Source organism: Elephas maximus, chromosome 7 (genome assembly GCF_024166365.1).
Source record: "Elephas maximus indicus isolate mEleMax1 chromosome 7, mEleMax1 primary haplotype, whole genome shotgun sequence".
NCBI classification, from domain to species: domain Eukaryota; kingdom Metazoa; phylum Chordata; class Mammalia; order Proboscidea; family Elephantidae; genus Elephas; species Elephas maximus.
In genome coordinates, this window is record NC_064825.1 from 8042208 (window position 1) to 8068962 (window position 26755).

Sequence of the window (26755 nt, forward strand, 5' to 3'; positions counted from 1 at the left end):
GCATTGTGATGTCAAATATGTTGGCAGGTTCAATTCTCTTAGCACCCACATTTGTACTGCTCTTAAGGCAAGGGTGATTGGAAGCACATGTGCCAACAATAACTAAGCAGAACGTGTGAAATTAAGGAAAGTGTGCAGATTTCACCCTGACTTTCGTGGTCCTAAGGTAACCCTTTCCAGGTGTGTGGGAAAGAGGGCAGAGAGTTGCACCATTTTCATTCTTTCTTTTATTTATTTATTTTTAATATAGGAAACACCTTAAGGCTTTTAGCCCACCTTTTGCTCTGGCACCTAGGAACCAAAGTGCACAAATCATGAGAGCTGACACCGTTGAATCCCATTTCCTCCAGTAAGGGAAATCAGTATCAAGGAGTGCCTTTAGCTCTATGTGTTGACCTGCTATCCATTAAGAGAATAGAAAACAATGGCGTGCTACAGGTTTAAAAGAAAAATTACTTTAGGATAGAAAGAATGAATCAGTCCTTGAATAGTAATCTTCAACAGTGCCAAGGTCATAAAAGACAAAGAAAGACCGAGTCACTGTGACTGGAGGAGATAAGGGGACATGAAGAGCCCTGGTGGTGCAATGGTTGAGCACTTGGCTGCTAACTGAAAGATTGGTGATTCGAACCCACCCAACCACTCTGTAAGAGAAAGACCTGGCAATCTGCTCCCTTAAAGATTACAACCTAGAAAACCCCATGGGGCAGTTCTGTTACTGCAATTTCACGAGTTAGAGCCGCCTGCCGCAAATAGCCAATTCTTGAGACAGGGGTGAGGTGGGTAGCAAGAGCTTTATTAGATATACCAGTATATGGAGACAGAGGGGAATGATCTCCTCCGAAAGTCATCTGTCTCACCAGACTACTGGTGGGTTCAGGTTTTTAAGGGTAAAGGGACCATAAGTTTTAGGGACTTGTGGAATGTGCGCTCTCTTTCTTCTGTTTGGTTTTGGTGGTCGTATCTCAAACCTGTTGATCTTTTCCTGCCATTATCCCATCAGCTCAGGGGGTAGCTGGCGCCATCCTTCATCTTATTAATTAGACAGGCTTATATCAATATCACTTATTTTCCACAGTCTTAGAGGAAACATTGGTTAACACTTAACCTTTTGGGGAGCTAACACCAGGATCTTACTTGGAGGCAGGGATGGGCTGGGGGAGGGAAAGAAGAGAAAGAAGAAAGAAGAGAAAAAATGGCTCGGGTACTGTTCAAGATACGGCTGAGCAGCCTGTTTCAGGTCTACTCTGACACATGGGGTCGCTGTGAGTCAAAAATTGACTCCACAGCAGCAACAACAACAACAACAAGGAGACATGACAACTAAATGCAATGTCAGATCTTGGATTAGACTCTGGAATAGAAAAAGGGCATTAGTGGGAAAAATTGGTGAAATCTTAATAAAGTCTGTGGTTTAGTTGGTAGTATTATACCGAGGTTAATTGTTCAGTCTTGATAATTGTACTATGGTTATACAAGATGTTAAAATAAGGGGAAGCTGGGTGAAAGGTAGATGGGAACTCTGAACTATTTTTGTCACTCTCCTGCAAAAATACTATGATCAAAATTGAAAAGCTGTTTTTTTTGTTTTTTATAAAGACTGTCAAAAACCAGGTTCTGGTACATGATAGGACTAAACCAAGGAAGCACAACTTCTTATAGAATCTTGTATTAGCAGGCTTTTGAGGTGGAGGGCCTGGGTGTGCTAGATATAACACAGTGATGTATTTTACCCGTTTTACGTATAGAGAAACTGAAGTTCAGAGAACTTTATTTGCCAAAATAGATCCAGCTACATGGATAACAAAGGTAGTGTTGCTATTGTTATTTGCTGTCAAGTCAGCTCCAACTCCTGGTGGCCTTGCGTATAACAGAATGTAACTTTGCCATCTTCATGATCATTGGTATGTTGTTGTGACTATCTGTCATGGATTGAATTATGTCCCCCCAAAAATGTGTGTATCAACTTGGTTAGGCCATGATTCCCAGTATTGTGTGGTTGTCCTCCATTTTGTGATTGTAATGTTACGATGAGACAATTAGGGTGGGATTGTAACACCACCCTTACCCAGGTCTCCTCCCTGATCCAAGGTAAAGGGAGCTTCCCTGGGGTGTGGCCTGCACCACCTTTTATCTCTCAAGAGATAAAAGGAAAGGGAAGCAAGCAGAGAGTTGGGGACCTCATACCACCAAGAATGCAGCACCAGGAGCAGAGTGAGTCCCTTGGGCACGGAGTCCCTGCACCTGAGAAGCTCTTCGACAGGGGAAGATGGAGGACAAGGACCTTCCCCCGGAGCCTACAGAGAGAGAAAGCCTTTCCTGGAGCCGACACCCTGAATCTGGACTTATAAACTACTAGAGTGTGAGAGAATAAATTTCTCTTTGTTAAAGCCATCCACTTGTGATATTTCTGTTGTAGCAGTAACAGATAAATAACACACTACTGTTGTGACTATTGTGTCAATCCATCTCATTGAGGGTTTCCCTAGTTTTTGCTGGACTTCTACTTTACCAGACAAGATGTCTTCTTTTACTATTGATTGGATAGCTTTATGGATAACAACACACACACTATAGCAAAGGTAAATGACTGGTAATTCCCATTGTAGCATTTTCACGCACATAAATAAAGGACAAATATAAAAAGCCGGACACAGGCAGTGCAAATAATTGTAAGAATTTTGAGAACAATCAAGGTGGTATTTTAAATCAGCAGGTAAAGGAGAGCTAATTGAACCGTGTTAGGACAGCTGAGTCTACATTTGGGAAAAGTCAAAGGACAACTCTACCTCACACCATATCTCCTGTCCTCCAATTTACCAAGAGATTAAGAGTTAAAAGTGAAAAACAAAATCGACTTGACAGTACTGGGTTTTTTTTTATGTATATAAAACCCCACCGTATACAAAAATAAAATGCAAATAACAAGTAGAAAATACCTGAAAACAAAGAATTATTGCTCTTCATATAGAAAAAGCTTTTATTAATCAAGAAAAAAACGCTCATGGTGAGTATTTTAAAGTTTAAGAGTGATGAACCTTGACAATATAGCTGGAAAGCAGTCCTAGTAATCTGAAAGCTCCTCAGTAAGTGTGTGGCCAGTGGACCCTGGCAAGGCACTTGTGAAGTTGACATTAGAAAAGCTTGTGAGCGTTTCTAGCAGAGCGGTAGTGTGGGGGAGGGGAGAGGCAGGAACCGCAGTTTATTTTTACACATGTATCAGCAAAACCTACTGCTGTGGAGTCAATTCTGACTCATAGTGACCCTATAGGACACAGTAGAACTGCTGCGTAGTTTCAAGGCTCCAAATCTTTACAGAAGCAGACTGCCACATCTTGATCCCATGGAGTGGCTGGTGGGTTCGAACTGCTGACCTTTCGGATAACAGCCAAGCGCCTAACCACTGTACCACCAAGGCTCCTACAGGTGTATTAGTGCAAGGGAAAAAGCAAGAGGGCAGAGCATCTAAATTAATCCCCATTGTATACCTCTTCCCTTCACCTCTCCAATGTTGCTGTGAGTTGGGACGGACGCCACGGCACCTAAAAACAACGACCACCTACTCTGCTGAGAGGGGCGCTGAGGAATCAGGAAATAATAATACTTTTACAAACACAAAATGTGTGCAGGCTTCTCTTCCTTAACAAGTATCAAAATTGACCGATAGAAATGTTCTTTCTAAAGATTCCCCTATCTGTCAGTGCGTGGAGGTGCCAATGTGGAAACTGGCTCAAATTTTCACTAGGATGTTAGGCAGCACATAGTTAATAAACAACTGTGTGCAGTGTTTAGTGGTATGAGGAACAGGGAATTATGTGCTTCTATTCACATCTTGATAAGTTGCAAAGTGTCATTCACTGCCCTTACTCAACACCCCCAACCCACATCCTGTATGAGCATGTGCATTTCTTGTTCAAGCCGAATGAGTTAGTGGAAATTAGAACATTAATCTATTTGAGTCCATGTGTTACTACTGCTCCGGAAAAAAATAAAAGGTATACAACAATGCTCAAGATTGTATTCCCCATTCATCCCTCCAGCCCTTCCCTGTAACCTTCAAGCACACACACAGGAATACTCGCTCATACAGCTCTGTCTCAGAGACAGCAGCAAAGCTGTATAGGTGGAATCGCCCTGGAGACGTCCTTTATTCACACAGCTACGTCGTGTCCTTAAGCATCCACTTGCATACTACTTTTTGTTGTGGCGGTTGATCTCTGTTGTCACATGACAGGCATGGAGCAGCTTTAGGCAAATGCTTTTGCAGAGGTGACAATTGAGAGATAACTTGGGTGTGTGCAAATCTCTAAAGTCCTCTTGATGGTGTCTCCCATGGTATTTTGAGAACTATTTTATCTTTTTCCTCAGGGTAATCCCAGTTAAGTAGTAATTTCGACTGCTGAATAAAAAGATTTTCACAGTTCATTTTTGACTCGGCAGTATTATCTGACTGCAGTCTTTGTTATCAGTTGTCAGCGTAAAATTTTCAGAGCTATCCCTCTGGGCCATGAATTGTTTATTTTATGGCTTCCAGAATAGTCTTTTCTTCCTCATGTACTTGCTTCTTAAAAAGTCCTCACAATGGTTTGCCCGCATGGAATTATGCTAGGCCTGCCTTCCGTAGCCAATTTCTAATTGTGCAAGGACGCAGGTAACACAGGCTGTAAATGATACCAAACAGGGAAAAAAGGCATGTGGCTCCCAAACCTCCAAAGTAGATAGAACTTGATGAGAGCTAAGGTGAGAGAAATATTTCTAGACTGAGGATATGGAAAGCAAGGTAAAATACAAAACACGTTCTCTAAAATGAAAATGGAGAGTTAAAAATATATACTCACATTCTTATTACAGCTGTGAATTGAAGAATCTGGCCTAGTCACATGGGTAAGTGGCTAAAAACAAAAATCTGCTCACCCACAAAAAAGCTAAGAAAAATCAGATAGCTTGTGAGTCTCAAACATTTTTTGTATGTTTATTCTCTCAGTCTTATTTCCTTTTGAGGAACTGTATGAGAAAATAAAGGGGGATGACAGAATAGTAATGATAATACTAGCTATCACGGCACTGGAAACCCTGGTGGCATAGTGGTTAAGTGCTACGGCTGCTAAACAAAGGATCGGCAGATCGAATCCACCAGGTGCTCCTTGGAAACTCTATGGGGCAGTTCTACTCTGTCCTATAGGGTCGCTATGAGTTGAAATTACTCGAAGGCACCTCACGACAACAAAAATGTAGCTGATCTGGTTGAACCCACTTTTCCAGTGCACTGGTGAGAACTGTCTCTTGAAGGGTCATTCATGAGCGGTGATTGTGAGTTGCCAAAGGCTAAAAACTTACCCTTGAAGGTCTCCTCTCCTTCTGAGGGTTTTTGCTCTTTTGAGTAAAGAGTGACCTTTCATTTCATGCTGTTCTCAGTCCTTTCACAAGATCATCAGATTTATCACTGGGTCTAGGAAGTCCAGTGTTACTTGATAAAGCACACGTTGCAGATAACAAATTTGTAAGAAGAAAAAAGATATTTTATTAATTAGATTAGTAAATCAAGCATTTTACTGAAGTTGTTTTGAATATTTTGATTGAAAAGAACGTTAGAATTGAGACACTCAGTCTTCTGGAATTAATTTAAAAGTTTAAATGATTCTGCTTCAGGGTCAATTATACATTCCGGTTTTGAGCTCCTGTTCCTTCCTAAGGGGCCACACTCAAAGGAAATACCAGATGTCAGAGGCCTTGCATCAGTACTTTATAGGTAACACCTGAAACTGTCACTCTTGTCCTTGTTTTTAGGTGCCGTTGGTTCTGACTCATAGCGATCCATGTATAACAGAACGAAATGCTGCTTAATGCTGTGTCTTCCTCACAATCATTGCTATGTTTGAGCCCATTGTTGCCGCCACTGTGTCAATTCATTGCATTGAGGGTCTTCCTCTTTTTCATTGACCCTCAACTTTATGAAACATGATGTCCTTCTCCAGGGACTGATCCCTGTGAAACATGCCCAAAGTACAGGAGATGAAGTCTGGCCATCCTCACCTCTGAAGAGCATTCTGGCTGTACTTCCTCCAAGACAGATTTGTTGATTCTTTTGACAGTCCGTGGCATATTCAATATTCCTTGCCAACACTGTAATTGAAAGGCATCAATTCTTCTTTGGTTTTTCTTATTCCTTGTCCAGCTTTCGCATGCATATGAGGTGATTGAAAATACTACGGCTTGGGTCAGGCTCACCTTACTCTTCAAAGTGGCATCTTTGCTTTTTAACACTTTAAAGAGGTCTTTTGCAGCAGGTTTCCCCATGCAATATACTTTTGATTTCTTGACTGCTGCTTCAATGGATGTCGATTATGGATTCAAGTAAAATGAAATCCTTGACAATATTTCGATCTTTTCTGTTGTTATCATGATGTTGCTTATTGGTCCAGTTGTGAGGGTTTTTGTTTTCTTTATGTTAAGGTGTAATCTATACTAAATGCTATAGCCTTTGATCTTAATCCTGTCCTAAAGTAAAAGGATGTGACCTCTTAGGAAGAAACTCAAGGAAGGGGGGAAAAAGACCTGTGCTTGGCCCACTGTAGTAGGAGGCGGAGCAACTTCTCTTATGAATGTGCCTTTAAAATATATTTTCAATTATGATGGCTGTTTCTAGTTTCTGTATGTGGCAATTTACTGAACACCATTATCACTAGTGGTGGCATTCTTCTAAGGAGGTTGAATAAGATGTTCAATCAATTTCCATCTATTTTTTGTTCTCTTTGACTGTTCTGAGAACGAGCAGCTTTACTGTTCACATTTCAGTGAAATATTTCATATGAGATAAATGTGGCAGCTCCATAGTTCTACATGGGGGAGCCTTAGTGGTGACAATTTATTTTTATTTTCTGAGAAAACATGGAGAACTTGTATTAAAGTTGTTTTTGCACAGAACTTACCTGGTTTTTAGATCTGTTATATATTGCAGGTGCTAAGAAATTGTTATTTGCTCTTCACATTTATATAAGTTTGAGAAAAAAAATCCGTGGCCCGTATAAAATATTGTGGATGGTTTATAGGTGTAGATGGCAATTATGGGGACCAATTTCACCATCTTCTGACTGCCTTATTAGAATTAAGTCTGGGTTAAAGATGCCTGAAAACCATTTTAGAACACTCTCTTATCAAATTCCCCAGACTACAAACATTACAGTTTAGAACTTTGTATTTTTCAAAGGCAAAAACGTTACATTTAAAATGAGCTTTAATAAGTCAGAATACTGCATCCCTTTTACAATGCAGCTTAATTTCACCTGATATATTAGATCAACCATACTAAGTAAGTTTTATTTCAGTTGCTGTCTCAAGATTGGTAGATAGTGATTGCCTGTAACTCTCTGTGTGGGAGTCTAAAGTGTCCAGATGCAGAAGGAAGGAGTACTTGATTGATTAGTACCTGATTGATTAGTTATGACTTCCATGAGTTCTGAAGTAGAGAATGGTGGTTTAAATGCCATCCTACACTAGTTGCTTAACTCATAATAGTATGTCTAAAACAAGGTCTTATCATGTTACACTTTTGCTTAAAAATCCCCAATGGTTTTATATTTCGTTTGGGATAAAGTCTACACTTAACTTATTTATGAGGCCCTTGAAAATCTGGACCGTGTTTACCTTTCTGTCATACTGTGTTTCTTGTATTCTTGGAGAGCAAAATATTTCCTTACCTCTAGAACTTTGAAGATGCTTTTTCTTTGCCTGGGAATCCCATCTACGCTCCATACCTATATACAGTCTTATCCTTATTCATCCTTCTAGTTTCAGCTTAGCTGTCACTTTCTCAGAGTAGTGCCCTAAATTGGTGTGGGCTATCTCTGTATGTGCTCTTACGGCTCCCCGTTCTATTCCTATTTTATTTCACTATACTTTGTTCTGATTAAAGTACCTGTCTTTCTTGTTAGACCCTGCACTCCATTTGACCAGGAACCATGTCTGCTGCTGTCACTGCTATATTTCTAGCACGTGTGCAATATCTGGTACAAAAACCAAACCAAACCCACTGCCGTCAAGGTAGGTTATTTAAAAATGTTAGATAAGTAAATGGGAAGATATTGAAGAGTTCTTAACAGGAAATTAATATGGTCTGTGTCATGGATTGAGTTGTGTCCCCCAAAAATGTGTGTCAACTTGTCTAGGCCTTGATACCCAGTATTGTGTGGCTATCCACCATTTTGCGATCTGATGTAACTATCCTATGTGTTGTAAATCCTAAACTCTATGATGTTAATGAGGCAGGGTTAGAGGTAGTTATGTTAATGAGGCAGGACTCAATCTACAGGATCAAGTTGTATCTTGAGTCAATCTCTTTTGAGATACAAAAGCGAGAAGCAAGCAGACAGGAGAGGGACCTCATAATTAGGAAGAAATAAGTGCCAGGAGCAGAGCACATCCTTTGGACTTGGGGCCCCTGTACTGAGAAGCTCCTAGACCAGGAAAAGATTGATGACAAGGGCCTTCTCCCAGAGCTGACAGAGAAAGAAAGACTTCTGCTGGAGCTGGTGCTGTGAATTTGGACTTCCAGCCTTCTAAACTGTGAGAGAATAAATTTCCGTTTGCTAAAGCCATCCACTCGTGGTGTTTCTGTTATAACAGCACTAGATAACTAAGACAATCCATTTCATTTATTTTTTAATCTACTCTGACCATTGTGTGAAAAATAGACCAGAGGTAGGGAAGAGTGATAGGAGACCAGTAAAATGCCACTCCAGTAGGCCAGGCAGGAGATGATAGTGACTTGGAAGTAATGACAGTGGATAAAGAGAGCAGTAGAAGATTGGAAATGCATTCATAAGTAAAAACCATAGTATTTACTGAGGAATAGAGGGAGGGAGTAAGATAAATAGAGATGCCAAAGATGATGATTTTATTTCTGGCATTAGCCAGTGAGTAGATAGATGTACACTTTCCTGAGGTGGGGAAAAACTGGAAGAAGAAGAAAGGAAAATCAAGAATTCTATTAGGTATGTGTTAAGTTTGAGATGCCTTTCAACATCCAAATGTAAATATAAAGTAGACCATCAGATATACAGATATGAAGTATAGAGAACTCCAGAAATTTTTATCATATGAAAGGTATAAATACTACTTACCGTACAAAAAACCAAAAGCAAACCCATTGCCTTTGAGTCGATTCCAACTCATAACCACCCTACAGGACAGAGTAGAATTGCCCCATAGGGTTTCCAAGGAGCAGCTGGTGGATTCAATCTGCCAACCTTTTGGTTAGCAGCCAAATGCTTACCCACTGTGCCATCAGCGCTTCCCACTTGCCATAAGAAGAATGAAATCACCTAGAGAGATATTGGGAAGAGAAAGAAGAAAAGAGAGCCCAAAAGTCATCTCTGGGAAACTCTAATATTTAAAAAATTGGACAAAAGAGAAGATCTTTACAAAGGATATAAAGAAGTTAAAACAAGAGAGGTAGGAGGAAAGCCAGGAGGGTGTAGTGACACAGATGCCAATAAAGGAGAGTTTCAATAATGAGGCAATGGTCATCTCTGCCAAAACAGCAGAAAAATCAAGGAAAATGAGAACAGAAAAATATCCAGTCAATTTAGCAATGTGTTGGCTATTGGTGACCTTGAAAGGGATATTTTCTTTTTCTTTTTTTTTTTATTGTGCTTTAAGTGAAAGTTTACAATTCAAGTCAGTTTCTCATACAAAAACTACACACATTGTTATGTGATCCTGGTTTTTCTCCCCGTAATACGACAGCACACTCCTTCTCTCCACCCTGTATTTCCTGTGTCCATTCAACCAGCTCCTGTCCCCATCCGCCTTTTCATCTTGCCTCTGGACAGGAGCTGCCCACTTAGCATCATGTACTTACTTGAGCTAAGAAGCACACTCCTCACCAGTATCATTTTAGTCTTATAGTCCAGTCTAATCTTTGTCTGAAGAGTTGGCTTCGGGAATGGTTTTAGCTTGGGCTAACAGATAGTCTGGGGGCTATGTCTTCTGGGGTCCCTCCAGTCTCAGTCAGACCATTAAGTCTGGTCTTATTACTAGTATTTGGGTTCTGCATCCCATTTTTCTCCTGCTCCATGAGAACATGACTCTTGGTCATGTTCCCTGTCAGGGGGTCATTGGTGTTAGCCGGGCACCATCTAGTTCTTCCATCTCAGGCTAATGGTTTATGTGGCCCTTTCTGTCTCTTGGGCTCATATTTTTCTTGTGTCTTTGGTATTCTTCATTCTCCTTTGCTCCAGGTGGGCTGAGACCAATTGGTACATCTTAGATGGCGGATTGTTAGTTTTTAAGACCCCGGATATCACTCACCAAAGTGGAATGCAGGAACTTTCTTAATAAACTTTGTTATACCAGTTGACCTAGATGTCCCCTGAAACCATGGTCCCCAGAACCCTGCCCCTGCTACTCTGTCCCTTGAAGTGTTTGGTTATATTCAGGAAACTTCTCAGCTTTTGGTTTTGCCCAGTTGTGCTGACTTCCCCCATATTTTGTGTTGCCCTTCCCTTCACCTAGAATAATTCTTGTCTACTATCTTTTACTAGTTAGTGAATACCCCTCTCCCTCCCTTCCCACCCTCATAACCATCAAAGAATGTTTTCTTCTGTGTTTAAGCCTTTTCTTGAGTTCTTATAATAGTGGTCTCATACAATATTTCTCCTTTTGCAACTGACTAATTTCACTCAGCATAATGCCTTCCAGGTTCATCCATGTTATGGGATGTTTCATGGACTCTTCATTGGTCTTTATTGGTTCGTAGTATTGTATTTTGTGAAAATACCGTAACTTTTTTATCCATGCATCCATTGATGGGCACCTAGGTTTTTTCCATCTTTTTGCTATTGTGAGCAGTGCCACAATGAACATGGGTGTGCATCTATCTATCCGTGTGACAGCTCTTATTTCTCTAGATATATTCTAAGGAGTGGAGTTGTGGATCTTATGGTAGTTCTATTTCTAGCTTTTAAGGAAGCACCAGATTTTTATTTGCAAAGTGGCTGTACCATTTTATATCCCCACCAGCAGTGTATAAGTGTTCCAGTCTCTCTACAACCTCTCCAACCCTTATTATTTTGTGTTCTTTGGATTAGCGCTACCCTTGTTGAGGTGAGATGGTATCTCATTGTAGTTTTGATTTGCATTTCTCTAATGGCTAATTATCATGAGCATTTCCTCGTATATCTGTTAGCCACCTGAACGTCTTCTTTGTTGGAGTGCCTGTTCATATCTTTTGCCCGTTTTTTAATTGGGTTATTTATCTTTTTGTTCTTCAGGCTTTGCTGTTACTTGCAGATTTTAAAGGTTAAATGTTGATTGGATTTGTTATAGCCAAAACTTTTTTCCCAGTTTGTGGAGTTGTCTTTTTACTCTTTTGGTGAAGTTTTTAGATGCGCATAAGTGATTTTTAAGAGCTCTCAGTTACCTAGTTTCTCTTCTGCATTGTTAGTAACATTTTGTGTACTGTTTATGCCGTGTATTAGGGCATCTAGCTTTGTCCCTATTTTTTCTTCCAAGATCTTTATTGTTTTATATTTAGGTCTTTGATCTATTTAGAGTTCGTTTTTGTGCATGGTGTGAGGTATGGATCTTGTTTCATTTTTTTGCAGATGGATATCCAGTTATGCCAGCACCATTTGTTAAAGAGACTGTGTTTTCCGCATTTAACTGGCTTTGGGCCTTTGTCAAATATCAGCTGCTCATAAGTGGAAGAATTTATGTCTAGATTCTCAATTCTGTTCCATTGGTCTATGTATCTGTTGTCGTACCAGTACCAGGCTGTTTTGACTACCATGGTAGTATAATACGCTCTAAAATCAGGTAGTGTGAGGCCTCCCACTTTGTTCTTCTTCTTCAGTAAAGCTTTACTTATCTGGGATCTCTTCTGAAAAGGATATTTTCATTGGCGTTTGGGAGCAAAAGCTAGATTGGAATAGAATGGAAGAAGTGAAGTTAATGTGCGGGGTAAACTCTTTCAACAACTAGAAATGGAACCAAATGGAACAGAGAATTGAGATAGTAACTGGAGGGGGCTGAGAGTCAAGGGAACGGTTTTGGGTTGGGAAATCTAGAGGGTGTGGTAAATTCTTGGGAAAATTTTAGTCAAGAAGGAGCAGTTAATGATGTGGAAATGATAGGGGATAGGGAATGACAAAAATCTCAGAAGAAAATCCTATGAAGTGCAGTTCTTCTCCGTAAACATGGTGTCACCGTGAGTCAGAATCAACTCCATGGCAACTGAAATGATAAGATCATTAATATGCTTAGAGAAAAGAACATAATACCAACATTAATTCAGTTGCCTTGATGCTTTATTCAGTGCTTTTGGTGTTAGATGGCATAAGTTTGATAATTTGGCAGTTTTCAACGTGTGGTTCATGAATTCATGAGTCCCTGAGACTCTCTCAGGGAGTCCACAAGGGTAAAAGTAGGAGCTTTAGTGGTGAAGTGGTTGAGTGCTCAGCTGCTAAACTAAATGTCAGCAGTTTGAAGCCACCAGTTGCTCCATGGTAGAAAGATGTGGCAATCTGCTTTGGTAAAGATCACAGCCTTGGAAGCCCGGGGAGTTCTACTCTATCCTATAGGGTTGCTATGAGTTGGAATCGACTCGACGGCACACAATAACAATAATAATGTTGTTTACCTTTCTAAAGTGTGTTAACATTTGCCCTGATGGTGCAAAAGCAATGGTGGCAAAAAAGATGTGCCTTAGCATGAATCAAGCAGTGGCCCCTAACAGTACTAGAGTCATTGTGTTCTTCACTGCTTGTACTCACAGTAAAAAGAAAGTGCCACTTTGACCAAAAAAGTGACGTAGACAATGTAGCAAAAATGATTAATTATATTAAACTTCAACCCTTGATTACATGCCTTTTTATTATTCAGTGTGGAGAAACGTAAAGTACTTCTGTTTCATACCAGAGCACAATTTTTTTTTTTAAGTTGTCTCAAAATTAAGTAATTGTGTGATTCTTTGGATAGTGAGCTGAGTTGGTCTTTTTTCCATGAAATACCACTTTTACTTGATAAACTATAGCTTTTTGGACTTAATTGTGCTCATGAGGAACCTGTACATAGATCAAGAGGCAGTTGTTCAGACAGAACAAGGGAATACTGAGTGGTTTAAAGTCAGGAAATGTGTTCTTCCTTTCACCATACCTATTCAATCTGTACCCTGAGCAAATATTTCCAAGAGGCTGGACTATATGAAGAAGAACGGGGCATCAGGATTGGAGGAAGACTCATTAACAGCCTGTATTATGCAGATGACACAACCTTGCTTGCTGAAAGGGAAGAGGGCTTGAAGCACTTACTAATGAAGATCAAAGACCACAGCCTTCAGTATGGATTGCACCCCAACATAAAAAAATAAATAAATAAAATAAAGAAAACAAAAATCCTCACAACCAGGCCAATAAGCAACATCGTGATAAATGGAGATTTCATTTTACTTGGATCCACAATCAACAGCCATGGAAGCAGCATCAAGAAATCAAAAGACGCATTTCATTGGGCAAATCTGCTGCAAAGGACCTCTTTAAAGTGTTGAAAAGCAAAGATGTCACCCTGAAGACTAAGGTGTGCCCGACCCAAGCCATGGTGTTTTCAATCACATCATATGCATGTGAAAGCCTGGACAACGAATAAGGAACACAGAAAAAGAATTGACACCGTTGAATTGTGGTGTTGGCAAAGAATATTGAATATACCACGGACTGCCAAAAGAACGAACAAATGTTTCTTGGACGAAGTACAACGAGAGTGCTCCTTGGAAGCAAGGATGGCAAGACTTTGTGTTATATACTTGAGCAGTGTTGTCAGGAGGGATCAGTCCCTGGAGAAGGACATCATGCTTGGAAAAGTATAGGGTCAGCAGAAAAGAGGAAGACCCTCAACAAGGTGGATTGACACAGTGGCTACGACAATGGGCTCAAGCATAACAACAACTGAAAGGATGGCACAGGACTGGGCAGTGTTTCGTTCTGTTGTGCATAGAGTTGCTGTGTGTTAGAACCAACTCAGTGGCATCTAACAACAACAATTTGGACTTGGGTATTTTCTCAAAATGAACCCAGTGGGTCTGTCATTTCAAGGAAAACAGTTGACAGCATGTGTTGCCAGTGATAAATGTTTGAGCTTTTAAGCAAAAATTAAAATCTTGATTATTCCTGTCTGCCACCATGAATCTGAGTTTCCGATATTTAAACACTTTTCTGATGAGGTTGATGGAGATATTAACAAATCGGAGTTTTATATGTTGTATCACAAAATATATTAACATTTATAAGGTCTGCATAATTGAATGAATCAATATTTTCCAAAAAATCAGTGAACTATGTTATAAAAGAAATGGTGCAGAGTAAGAGCCATTTAAAATGCAAGCTGAACCAATGGATTTTAGTATCCCTGAGTAGGAAAAGTTCGTTGCTGTGGTTTCAGATTCCACACTGAAACTAACCTTTAAGAATCTACTTCTTGTTGAGTCTTCCCTTTTCCAACTATGTATTTGTGTGAGGCCTATTTTCCTCTTATACTTTAACCAAAACAACGTATCACAGCAAATTGAATACAGAAACAGATAAGGGAATCTGGCTAGATTTCCTTAAGCCAGACATTAAAGAGCTTTGCAAAAATGTTAAAGAAAAAAAACTCTACTCTTCTCAAAAATTTGTTGGTTTGTTTTGGAAAGTAGAGTTATTTTTTCAAATAATCTGTTATTTATGTTTATATGTAATATGTTTATTATTGTTATTTTAAAATAAATCAATAAATATTTTCAAAATTTCTGGGTTAATTGCTAACACCGTAAAGTATAGCTAGATATAGTATACATAAGCCAATGCTCTTGAAGGTCCTCAGTAATTTTTTTTTTTTTAATTTTTATTGTGCTTTAAGTGAAAGTTTATAAATCAAGTCAGTCTTTCACACAAAAATTTATACACATCTGCTATATACTCTTAGTTGCTCTCCCCCTAATGAGACAGCATAATCATTCTCTCCATCCTGTATTCCTGTGTCCATTCAGGCAGCTTCTGTCCCCCTCTACCTTCTTATCTCCCCTCCAGACAGGAGCTGCCCACATAGTCTCATGTGTCTACTTGATCCAAGAAGCTCGCTCCTCACTAGTATAATTTTCTATCTTATAGTCTAGTCCAATCCCTATCTGAAGGGTTGGCTTTGGGAATGGTTCCTGTCTTGGGCTAACAGAAAGTCTGGGGACCATGACCTCCGGGGTCCCTCTAGTCTCAGCAGACCATTAAGTCTGGTCTTTTTATGAGAATTTGAGGACTATACCCCACTGTTATCCTGTCCCCTCAGGGGTTCTCTGTTGTGTTCCCTGTCAGGGCAGTCATTGGTTTCTCAGTATTTTTTAAGGACACAAAGGGATCCTGAGACCAAAAAAATTTGAGAACCACTGTTCTAGATGATCTTACCATTTCGTTCCCTAGTCAGCTTTCAGGAAAAAATTGGTACAGTTCTCTTTAGCGGAGTGATTTGGGAATTTTTCATCTCTTTTTTTTCTTAGTTGTGAGAGGGCCAGAAAAGAAGCGAATGTTTGCTTACTCTCCTGGCAAAGGGAGAAAGAGCAGGGTCTAATTCCCTCAGGAACTCTGCTGGAGTCTACAACAAGGAGCATGAACTAAGTCATACTCAGGAAGGGCCTGGGCACAGAGCCTGGCCCATTTGCATTGTTTGGTGTGATTTTCTTGGCTTCATACTGTGAATCAACTCAGCAAATATCTTAATTCAATAAAAAGTTGGTTTTCGGTTTTTAGGTGGAAATCACAGTGCTTTGAAGGGTACATGTCAAATAAGATATAGCCCTAGTAGCACAGTATATTGAGAGAAACAAATCATAATAGCCAACTTGTACATGGTACCAGGCTCTATTCCAAATACATCCCACCTAGCATTTTCTGACTTCTTCCTCACAACCACTCTATGTTAGTATAATTCACATTTATCAGAGGAGAAAATTGAGGTTTAGGGAGGATTTGTACCTTGCTCATTGTCACATTTACAAGGTTGCCTAGCTGGGAGAGGAACCCAGCTATGTTTGTTGTAAAAGTCTGGACTCAGCCAGCAACCCTATATTGTTCCTGGCAAGGAAGATATTAGAAATGTTATAACAAGTTTGGAAACCCTAGTGGTGTAGTGGTTAAGAGGTCGGCAGTTTGAATCTACCAGACGCTCCTTGGAAACCCAATGTGGCACTTTTACTCTGTCCTATAGAGTTGCTATGAGTTAGAATCAACTCGAAGGTAACGGGTTTGGCTTTTGGTTTTTAACAAGTCCAAACAGAGTGAGAGGAAGAGACTAATTATAAGAGGAAAAACCTAGAGAGAAGTGGCAATGAACGGGACCTTGAAGGAAATAGGTCTTCAACTGGGGGTTATCTATGTGGGAAGGAAGCATAGCGCAGGCAGATGTTGCTACTTGAACCAAGGCCCAAAGATCCTAGGACGTCTGGTCCATTTGGAAAATTGTGACTTAAGATTTAAAAAGTGCATAAACCATGTACAGGCTTTGAAAGGGAGGCTGGAGATTTTGGACTTTGTTCAAGGAGGGTGGCAACCTTAAAGGATTTTGAAAAGGAAACAGGCATGCTCCATGCCAGTGCCTTAGGGAGATAACAACAGGAACAATTAGACATCTGCGTTGCTTAGCAACAGAGAGCTCAAGGGCTGTAACTCTTTCTCCAAAGGAATTCCGAATGATTTCAATTGCAACAGGCCCGAACTCCTGCCCAGTTGGCACTAGGGTATTGTGGGTGGCTTTGTTTTTGCAAACCTTGGCTATGACTTCCTAACACGAAGCAGAGCTTGGGGTCGTGACTTTCTGCAGCAGGGAACTCCCTGCCAACTGTCAAACCAAGCCCTCAAAGACAAGCCTTCTTTTTGCCCTGACCTCCTTCTCTTTTGCTGTCTCCCCTTTAAGCAGTGGGCGTTAACCTCCTGAAACCTCCTTTGGATGCTTACAGAGAGTTGGTTTTTAACCAGAGGAGGTCTCAAGCAAGCCTAGCAGGGCCAGAAACCAAGAAGCAGGAAATCTTGTGGCATCCACCTGCAGCCACTCGGCCAGTCACCTAAACCTCCCCAGAGAGAGCTGTGAAATCCTTTTGAAATAACCTTGGACGCTGCTGAGTGAGACGATACTATTTTTCAACGTGCCAACCTGCTCATATGACTTATTGATAATGTCGTTATTAGTTGCTACTGAGTCTGCGTGCCCCATGTACACAGAGCAGAAGTGCTCCTTAGGGTTTTCAAGGCTGTGACCTTGCCTGCCTTCCGAGGACTCTCTGGATGGGTTTGAACTGCCAATCTTTTGGCAAGTAGCCTAACACTTAATCTTTTACATTACCCAGGGACTCTTTATAGGTAATGTATAACCCTATTTCCCACAAGGAGTGTTGGTGGCTTGCAATAATAAAATTCTTATTAAATTATAAAAACCAAAATGAATTCTTCAAAAAACAAGAAATTAATGTGAAGGCATGCCTATTAATCTTGGCTGGGGCTACTACTATTCTTGATTGGGGCTAATAAATGGTGGTGAAGTACTGTTTCAATTGTAAACCATTTTTTAAAATCACAATAACAGTAAGTCTTTCAATGCAGAGTTCATACACACAAACCAGTTCATAATAACCTCAATTGGTTGAACACCAGTTATTTGGGGATAAGGGGGAGGCAGAAAGCCAGTAACTATAACTGTTGGACTAATTGCAGCCATTGTTTTTATTTTCCTTAACTTTTTTATTTAGGTGTCATTAACAGCCCAAGGAAGCTGACAAAGAAGTAAAATAATTTACTTACCAGGTATGGGTAATTGAAGCAAGAGATGAGAAGGTTTTTAGCTCTTGTAAAAGAAGACAAGGAATCTTTTCCCTTCTTTATTGTATTACGATAGATAGCTCTGAGGCGTGAAGAGAGAAGATAAGCCAAGAAGAGCAGCGGACAATGCTGAGATAGTTACAAACCACACAGCATGGACAGACACATCTGCCTAGGGGGGATCTGTTTTCAGAGACAGCTACTTGAACCTTAAAACAATTTGGATTTCTTGAAGACAGTTATCTTAATTGAAAAAGTTTTTCTTTTTTTTTTAAGCGTCGGATCTTTTGTACCCATTTAATATTCATGTACCCATTCGATGTCCTTGTCATTAAATAGTTTTCTATTATGTTGTCAATTGGAAACTAGCAGTTTCTGTTTCTCACAGTATAATGCCAATGACTGCAAACATAAGTGATTTTCGAGTTTAAGCTGAACTTTTTCAAGTGGTTTCATACTTATCTTTTCAAATTATCTATTCTGCCATTTACAAAAACACTAAGTAAAGATGACATAGACTAGAAAGATTGCTTGATTTTTTAAGAAAATTGCTGAAACATTGAGTAAACATGCCTTCCTTTTGATTTTCATTTTCAGCATGAGGCTGGTTTGCAGATGGCTGATTGGGAGATCTTTACAGATGACATGAATGTGGCAACTGGAGAAATCAACACTGACACAAAGGCCTGATGATGTCAGAGAAGACACTTCCATTTGTTTGTCTGAATCTATGTGTCCAGAAGAACTCTACAAGTGGATAGCAATGTGGCAAGCAGAACACCTTGCTTAAGAGTGGTGAATATCAGACTAGAAGGAAAGAATGAGAATATCTGGGCTCCACCTCTAGGAAACCTAGAAGTGATAGCTTTCCTTTATAATTGTCTATGTTGTTGTTAGCTCCATTGAGTCAGCCCCTGACTCATGGCGACCCTATGCACAACAAAATGAAATACCACCTGGTCCTGTACCATTACCATGATCGGACTCGGATCAGACTGCTGTGATCATAGAAGTTTTATTGGCTGACTTTGGAAGGTCACCAGGTCTTTCTTCCTAGTCATCTTGGTCCAGAAGCTCTGCTAAAACCTACTCAGCATCATGGTAACAAGCAACCCTCTAATGACAGGCAGGTGGTGGCTGTGCCTGAGGTTCATTGGCCAAGAATCAAACCCAGGTCTCCCAAATGGAAGGCAAGAAATCTACCACTGAACCACCAATCCTCCCCTCCTTAGCTGGCTACTCAGTATGTGAATACCAACATTTTACGGTCCCTGAAACCCTTTATTTGTCATTACATGTTCAGTGAGCATTAGTTTGTGTATACTATCCACCTATTCAAAATCCTTTAGACTTATTGCTTTGGGATAAAATTCAGATGCCTCTGTCTGATGCTTACAGTCCTGCATAATCTGGTCTCCATTAGCCCTCATCTGTAATGCTGGAATGTTGAGTGTTGAAGGATAGGTAAAATTGTTAGACAAAGACATTAAAGAAGAAGGGAATCCAGGTATATGGCAGAGATAGGCAAAAATATGGAAACACGGAAGGGAGGTGTTTTTGGAGAATAACAAGTCATGCAGTGTGACGAGAATGTAAGATATTTGGAAAGAGTTGGGACAGATGAACTTTCAAAGAGGGGTAGGGTCAGCTAGTAGAGGGTCTTGAGGGTCATGGTAATGAGCTTAGACTCTTTTCATTAATTCACTCTTTATTGAGACTATAATTCAGATTTAAACTATATAAATTATTTGTTTGCATAATCATTTCAGGACACATAAATAATTATATCAACCTTATAGATGAGATTTACATCACTTTTTTAAAAAAAAAATTTTGTTGTTGAGAATATACATAGCAAAACACAACCAATTCAACAGTTTCTACATATATAATTCAGTGACATTGATCACATTCTTCGAGTTGTGCAACCATTCTCACCCTCCTTTCCTCAGTTGTTCCTCCTCCATTAACATAAATTCACTTCCCGCTAAGGTTCGTATCTAATCTTTCAAATTGCTGTTGTCACTTTGATCCCGAGGTTGGATTTTGTTTCTATAGCCATTGACGTAACCAGTAAAGGTTTTTGAGAGGAAAAGAGTTATAATCAGTGCTGGGTTTTAGAAAGGTGACTGGCAGCAGATTTATTGATGTCCTGATTGGAATTGCTAGAAAGTACCAGATAACCACCAAAGGCCTTCTCAAGCACTGTAATTCTACAAAACATTTTACATTTGTTAGAAATTATAGAGATTGCCAAGTGGCCCAAGACATCATAGTGAAAATATTTAGACAATTGGAAAACCCTACTTTCTCTATGTGTTACTTCCAAAAGAGATAATCTTCAATCCTCTCTTCCATCCAAATTATTCCCTGTCTTAGAAAAAATGCCAAAAATGTTGGGAAAATGCGCTCCACCCGCATCCTTTGGAAGGGCTGGTTTCTTAGTTCCTATGTGAGCCAAATTTGAAACCAGAGGAATTTTCGTAGAGAAGTATGGCCAAAATGTTCTTCCAATGTAATTCTGACGGGAATCTATGGAAGGTGAATGAAGTTATAATCAGAGAATGTAAGAGAGGGTGGAGAACATTAACTACACTAAAAATGTAATATGAAGTATCTGAGACTTTGTCAGGTCCTGGTGAAAATTTCACAGCTAGTCAAAAAGAACAAGGACCTCAGAGTTTATGTAATCTGTATCAATGTTCCATCAGGTTAGTATTAATTAATGGGAATTCATCAATGGCATTGCATAAATATTTTTTAGTATCTTCTAAGCACTGTGCAGGACCCTGGGGATACAATGGTGAACAGCACAGACAGTTCCTGCCTTGCCAGAGCTTGTACCTACAATGAAGGTACAAAAAAAAAAAAAAAAGCAACTATAATATAGTGTTAAAGTGCTTTGATGGAGGAAGTGCGGGATATTATGGGACTCCACTGGCTAAATTTGGAGGGTAGGGAACACATCCTTGAAAAATTACAATGAAGTTGACATCTAAACATGAACAGGACCTAGCTCCACAAAACAAGTGATTAGTGAGAAGGGTGTGTGAGAACATTAGCAGAGCTCTAGGCAAAGACCCAGAGACAACAGGAAGAATGCGCATTCGGGAAACTGAAGTAGTTCATCACAGATGGAATTTATTTGTACACTGTGTGTGTCTGCAGAGGGTGGAGGTGGTGAGGGTGGGAGCAAGTGGGAGGATGGAGTATCTACAGATGAAGCCAGAAAAGTAAGTAGGGGCCAGATCCTACTGAACCTTGGAATACTAACAGAATTTGGAATTTATCCTGAGGGCACTAACAATCATCTACTGCTTCTAAGCAGAGGAATGACCATGACCATACTTGAATTTCAGAAAGACGACACTGACCGTAGATTGGAGATTAGATTGGCGGATGTGGGTAAGACAGGAAGCAGAAAGACCAGTAGAGGAGGCTGTGATAACCCTCAGGAAAGGTGATGGAATCCCAAACCAGGAGACTGGAAATGGAGACAAAAAAGAAGGTATGGATTTGAGAGATATGGTACAAAAGAGTGGTGATAGGAAATGATGCGTATAAGGCATACTTGAGTCTTCTTGGTAGCAGAACTCCTAAGCATCCATTGTTGTTGTTCTTAAATGGGAACAGTTGCCCCATTTTTGAATCTCTTTTACCCCTTTGTGCCCTGTAATGATGGCAAGCCTATTCTCTCCCATTCCTAGGATCCTAAGAGCACTCGTGTCTTTCCTCCTACTTAGAATCCTCCAACTTCTCACAAAGAAATCACAGATTTTGGATCAATTACCTTCAGTACCCTTGGTCGATTGGCACCTACCTGATTTTATCATTTCTTCCTTTTTAGTTTTGGTATGAACCCAGCTATACAAGTTTCATGACCTATCTGCCCACAGGAAAGCATAAGACGATAATCCAGAAGAGTAAAATCAGGACATTTAGTTTCAGACAAAATAACTGAGTTATGTTTTAAGGAAAATTATTTCAGTCATCTGATATTTAAACGATAAGCTTCCTGTACCAAAAAAACCCAAACCCATTCCCATAGAGCCAGCTCCAAACTCATAAGCTTCCTACTCCCCTTTTAATGAATTCATTTCTTAGCCTGCCTGACATGGTCAAAACTTATTGAGGATTCCTTGTTTCCAAAGATCAAATTGCTTTTCTAAAGTACATTTGGTTTCTAAAACTTGGCATCCCTGAGCTTCTGGTGTCAATACAAAGAGCACATACATATTCAAACAATCCACAGATTGTTGTTAGTGAGAAGCATGGGTTCCTGGCCTTTGAAAGGAAGTGCACAGTAAATTTCTGCATTAGGAAAAGTGATGGAGCTATTATTACATTCAAGACATCACTGGTTTGTCCATTCAGAAAGGCACAAGCCAGGCTCTGTGATCTACTCAAAGGAGGAGGCTGTGAAAATGGGTCTTCTGGTGACACTTTGATTGCCAGCTCTTCTCTCACATCCACCCTGCAGCAGATGGTTCCCAGCACCCTGGTTTGCTAACCTTGACCCCTCCTGTCACCACGGAAACTCAACACTGCCAAGGGAACTTCCTCTGTGATGATCTTTCAAGCTGTAAAATAGAATAGGGGGAAAAATGCAGTTAATTTCATTGCCCATTTACTCTCACCATTCAGCCTTCTTCTTTAGCACAAAGAACCTTCCAGCAATTTCTTTGAAAGTAGGAACTGGGGTGAGAGAAAGGGAGGAGGAGTCAGGTCAGGAAGTGTTACATCAGCTTAGCATGTTATCATACTTCTACTTTGTGGAGTGTTCATGTTTGAGGAGTTGAGGCTTACTTGTGGCATAGTCAAATATTGCAATAGTGATGATATTCTTAATATCACTTGGAGCAAACAACTATCGATGTTAATACTTCTCTACTACCTCCTTGAATTAGAACCAGAATTTGATAGCAATAAAAGAGGCTCAATTTCAATTTATAGTGGAATGGCTCCTATGGAGTTAGAAGGAGGAAGAAAGATCTAGTCTAAAGGTTTTCCACCTGAAGTCCATTTGGAACTGTATGCAAAATATACCATGTGTATGTTCATGACGCCTTTGAGAATCCATAGCTTTTCTCAGATTCTCGTAGATTCTAACATCCAGAAAAGATTAGGAAGAACTTGCTTCATCCAGTACCCTCATTTGACAGATGAGCAAAATGAAACCCAAAAAGATTGTTCTTCTTTTCCTTCTTTTCTTCCTTCTGCTCCTTTTCGTTCCTCTGAACTTCTTACTCCTTTCCCCTGCTTTCTCCTCCCTCTTTTTCTCTTCCCAAAGTGACACAGCTGTACACTTTGAAATTTGCATTGGGCTTGAGTTAACGTTAAACAAGAGTAGAAGGTTTCCACAATAGGGGCGTGATGAAGGCAAAGAATGAGAATGAAGTTGAAAGCATGCCTGGGCTCACAGTGTGGAGATTATCAAAAAGGAGGCAAATTATTTCAGAAACACATTGTAGGGTTTCGATAGTCAATTAATGCAGGGTTTCTGGCAATCCAGCCATTAGGGCCTGGCATTATTATCAATTTTATGTTTCTCTTTAACTTTCTATATTCCAATAGCAGAATACCTTACAAATTAGACAATGCATGACTAATAGTAAAAATATTATAAAATGGCAGCAATGGTCAGAAATATTGTGGCAGCTACAGGGGTTTGGCGTATGATAAATGGCTGAGTGATTGAATCATGAGGACCCCCATCTGATGTCCACTAAAGTCTGTGTGCTCTGTGATATGTATTCAGGGCCTGGTAAGGCCAGAAGCCCTTCAAACATCATCACCAACCCAACTGGGAAAGTCACTGTCTACTGATAGCCTATGTTTCCCAGTTTCACTAGCTCCCTTGGTAATGGAGTATTCTCTGCTTTCTCCAGGAGTGGAGGAGATCAGAAGTTGCTGAGGTACAGTGTCCCCAGGTTCACTAGGGAAGAATGAGACAGAAGACTCTTCTGAAAGTTCTAGGGACTGCTGCCCTGGGTTTCACTCTGGGGAGAACAGCAGAAAAGATCTAGCCTTATTTATCTTGATGAGGTGAACGTATTGTGCTTTCATCTGTGATGTCTTATTATTTAGCTGTTATTTGTTCTAAACCTTGAAATCCCCCAGGCACACTGATACAGAAAACATACCCTGCTTGGTGTGATGGACAGCACATGGGCCTTGGAGTCAGAACCACGTGGATTTGAATGGTGGCCCCACCACTAGTAGCCACATCCTCTTTAGCCCTTGGTTTCCTCATGTGAAAAATGGCAACAGCAATAATACCTACTTCAGGGGATGGTTACGAGAATGAATAAATCTAAGGCGTATGGTGTACCTGACACAGGGTCTAGCCCACAGTAAGATTCTCATTAAAATGGTTGCTTCCTACCATCTCTCACTCAGCTCCCAGCTCTCTGTATCCACCACACAAACTGGCTCAGGAGGTAAAGGATGCTGGCTGAAAGTTTTTATGAGGCTATCTCTGTACTTTAGAATGAATTAACAACATACAAGTGTCATTTACTGCCTTTGCTTTTTGTTGAGCTCTTTGGGTGGACGTGAATGAGTGCTTTGGCTGTGTCACTCCACCCATAGTTAAAAAGTTCTTATGACTTCAGTGGACAGTGTAGGGCAGCATTTCCCAAAGTTTTCTAACCTGCCATTTCCTTTCATAGTAAAATATTGCAAACCCCCTTAGAAATTTTTAAAAGTATTTTATCATTCTTCCAAAATATGAATTAAAGAGTGATTTTAAGTTAAAAATAGATATATTTTAGATCTGTGTTATATATATTCTTAAGGTAGGTAATGAGAAAATCGACTCGACGGCACTGGGTTTTTTTGTTTTTTTGTTTCTGGGAGGTCATGAGAACATAGGAGTTCATTTTATTATTATCTATACTTTTTGTATTCTTGAAATATTTCATCATATGAAAGGAAATATTATGCCAATAAACCTGTTGCCTTCGAGTCAATTCTGACTCCTAGTAACCCTATAGAGCAGAGTAGAACTGCCCCACAGTGTTTCCAAGGAGCAGCTGGTGGATTCAAACTGCTGATCTTTCGTTTGGTAGCCGAGCTCTTAACCATGGTGCCATCAGGGCTCCTATTATGCCCATAACTGTTTTTAATAAATAGAGAAAATTTCAACACTATTTTCATTTACGAGTGATACCCACTATTGGATTTTATTTTTCAATTGATTCTATATGAAAAACACAAAAATTTTTATAAATTAAAAAATCTATAGACAAATTTCAACCTAACTTTATATCATATCTGTCTTTGGGACCAAAAATATATCAAAGTCGATTGAAATCTAACCATAAGTTCTAGAATCAACAATTGCTTTGATAACTTGATGTTTAAAAATTCTTCTTTGCACTTAAAAAAAAATCAACTGCTATCGTTTTATATATAATTTTCAAGTTTTGTTTCTAAATTATAAGATAAGGGAGAAGGTTTTAGGCATTGATTTGCAAACATTTCCCCATGAATAACACAGTGCAGCTGTGGGTGGGTTTATTCTCAATAGTGGAAGCCAATCTGTATATAATCTCCACTATATTTTCCATTTTAAACATTTTTAAAGTACTAGACACACCATGATGTGTGATATGAGAACTTCGAATGCTATCCGTGGATCTAGTGGACGCATCTTGAGGTATATTTGCAGAATTTTTATCATTTTTTATGTTTCTGTTTAATTTTCTATATTCCAACAGCAACATTTCTTAAAAATTAAACAATATGTCTAAGAATAAAAATAATATAAAGGAGGCAGAGCCAAGATGGTGGAATAGGCAGACGCTTCCCTCGAGCCCTCTTTACAACAAAGACCCAAAAAAAAACAAGTGAAACGAGTATATTTGTGACAAGCTGGGAGCCCTGAGCATCAAAGGCAAGCTTAGACAATGAACTGAGGGGCAGGGGGAGGAAGAGGCCGTTCAGAAGTGGAGAGGAGTTACCGGACCTGAATCGCGTGGAGCCCTCAGGCACCATTCCCTGAGTGGCAGCAGCGGCACCGGGCTGGTACTAGCATTTGGCCACAGTTTCCTCAGTGAGAAGCAGCAGCCACACAACCCACTCACACCTCCGGAACCTGAGGAGAATGGCGCTCTCCGCAAAAGCCAAGTACTTGCGTATATTTTACCACGCCACCTGCCACCCCGAAGCCGGCTTCAGCAGCTGAATCCCTCAGCCTGAGATGGACCCTGGTGAGCACCTTGAGCCATCCTCCCAGTCTTATGGAAAGAAAAAATTTGCAACTGGGGGGAAAAGATAATTTGCTAGCTCCATTAACTGGGGGAACTCAGGACAGAAGCGGCTCCTGTCCAGGCACAAACTGTCCATGGACCTTGAGTACCTTTCCCTTCTGCATGGACCTGTGTGGGCCTATTTTGGGAGAATAGGCCCTTGTTGGCAAACTCCAACCATTTTAGCTGTGCAGTGGAGAGGTGGGTGTTTGATGTTTGACATTGCTTTGCCTATTAAACAAGGTCCTCACCTATCCACGTCAGGGACCTAAGGACTGGTACCTCCACTCAGGTCACCCAGCCACCCACGACAGGGGTCCAAAGATAACTGGTACCTCACAGTCCTTACAACCAAAAATTTTGGGTGCCCATAGTCCCTCTGCAAAACCCACCTACCACCACACTCTAGGGAACAGAGATGCGTTTTCCTCAGGGACACTTGGGGGTTGGTTCTCAGCCCCCTGCCTTGTTCAGAGCGTGATCCACTGCTGTAATCAGATACCGGTATGTAAGCCAATCACCCCTGCCCCTCTAAGACTGTAGGACAGAGCCCGTACCACACACTTGATATAAGGTACCTGGAAACCTGAGCTGAATTCATGCAAGAAAACTGAATGGACTCCTAGACTGATATATCTGATAACAGTTCTAGCCAGCTGGGGACAGGACACC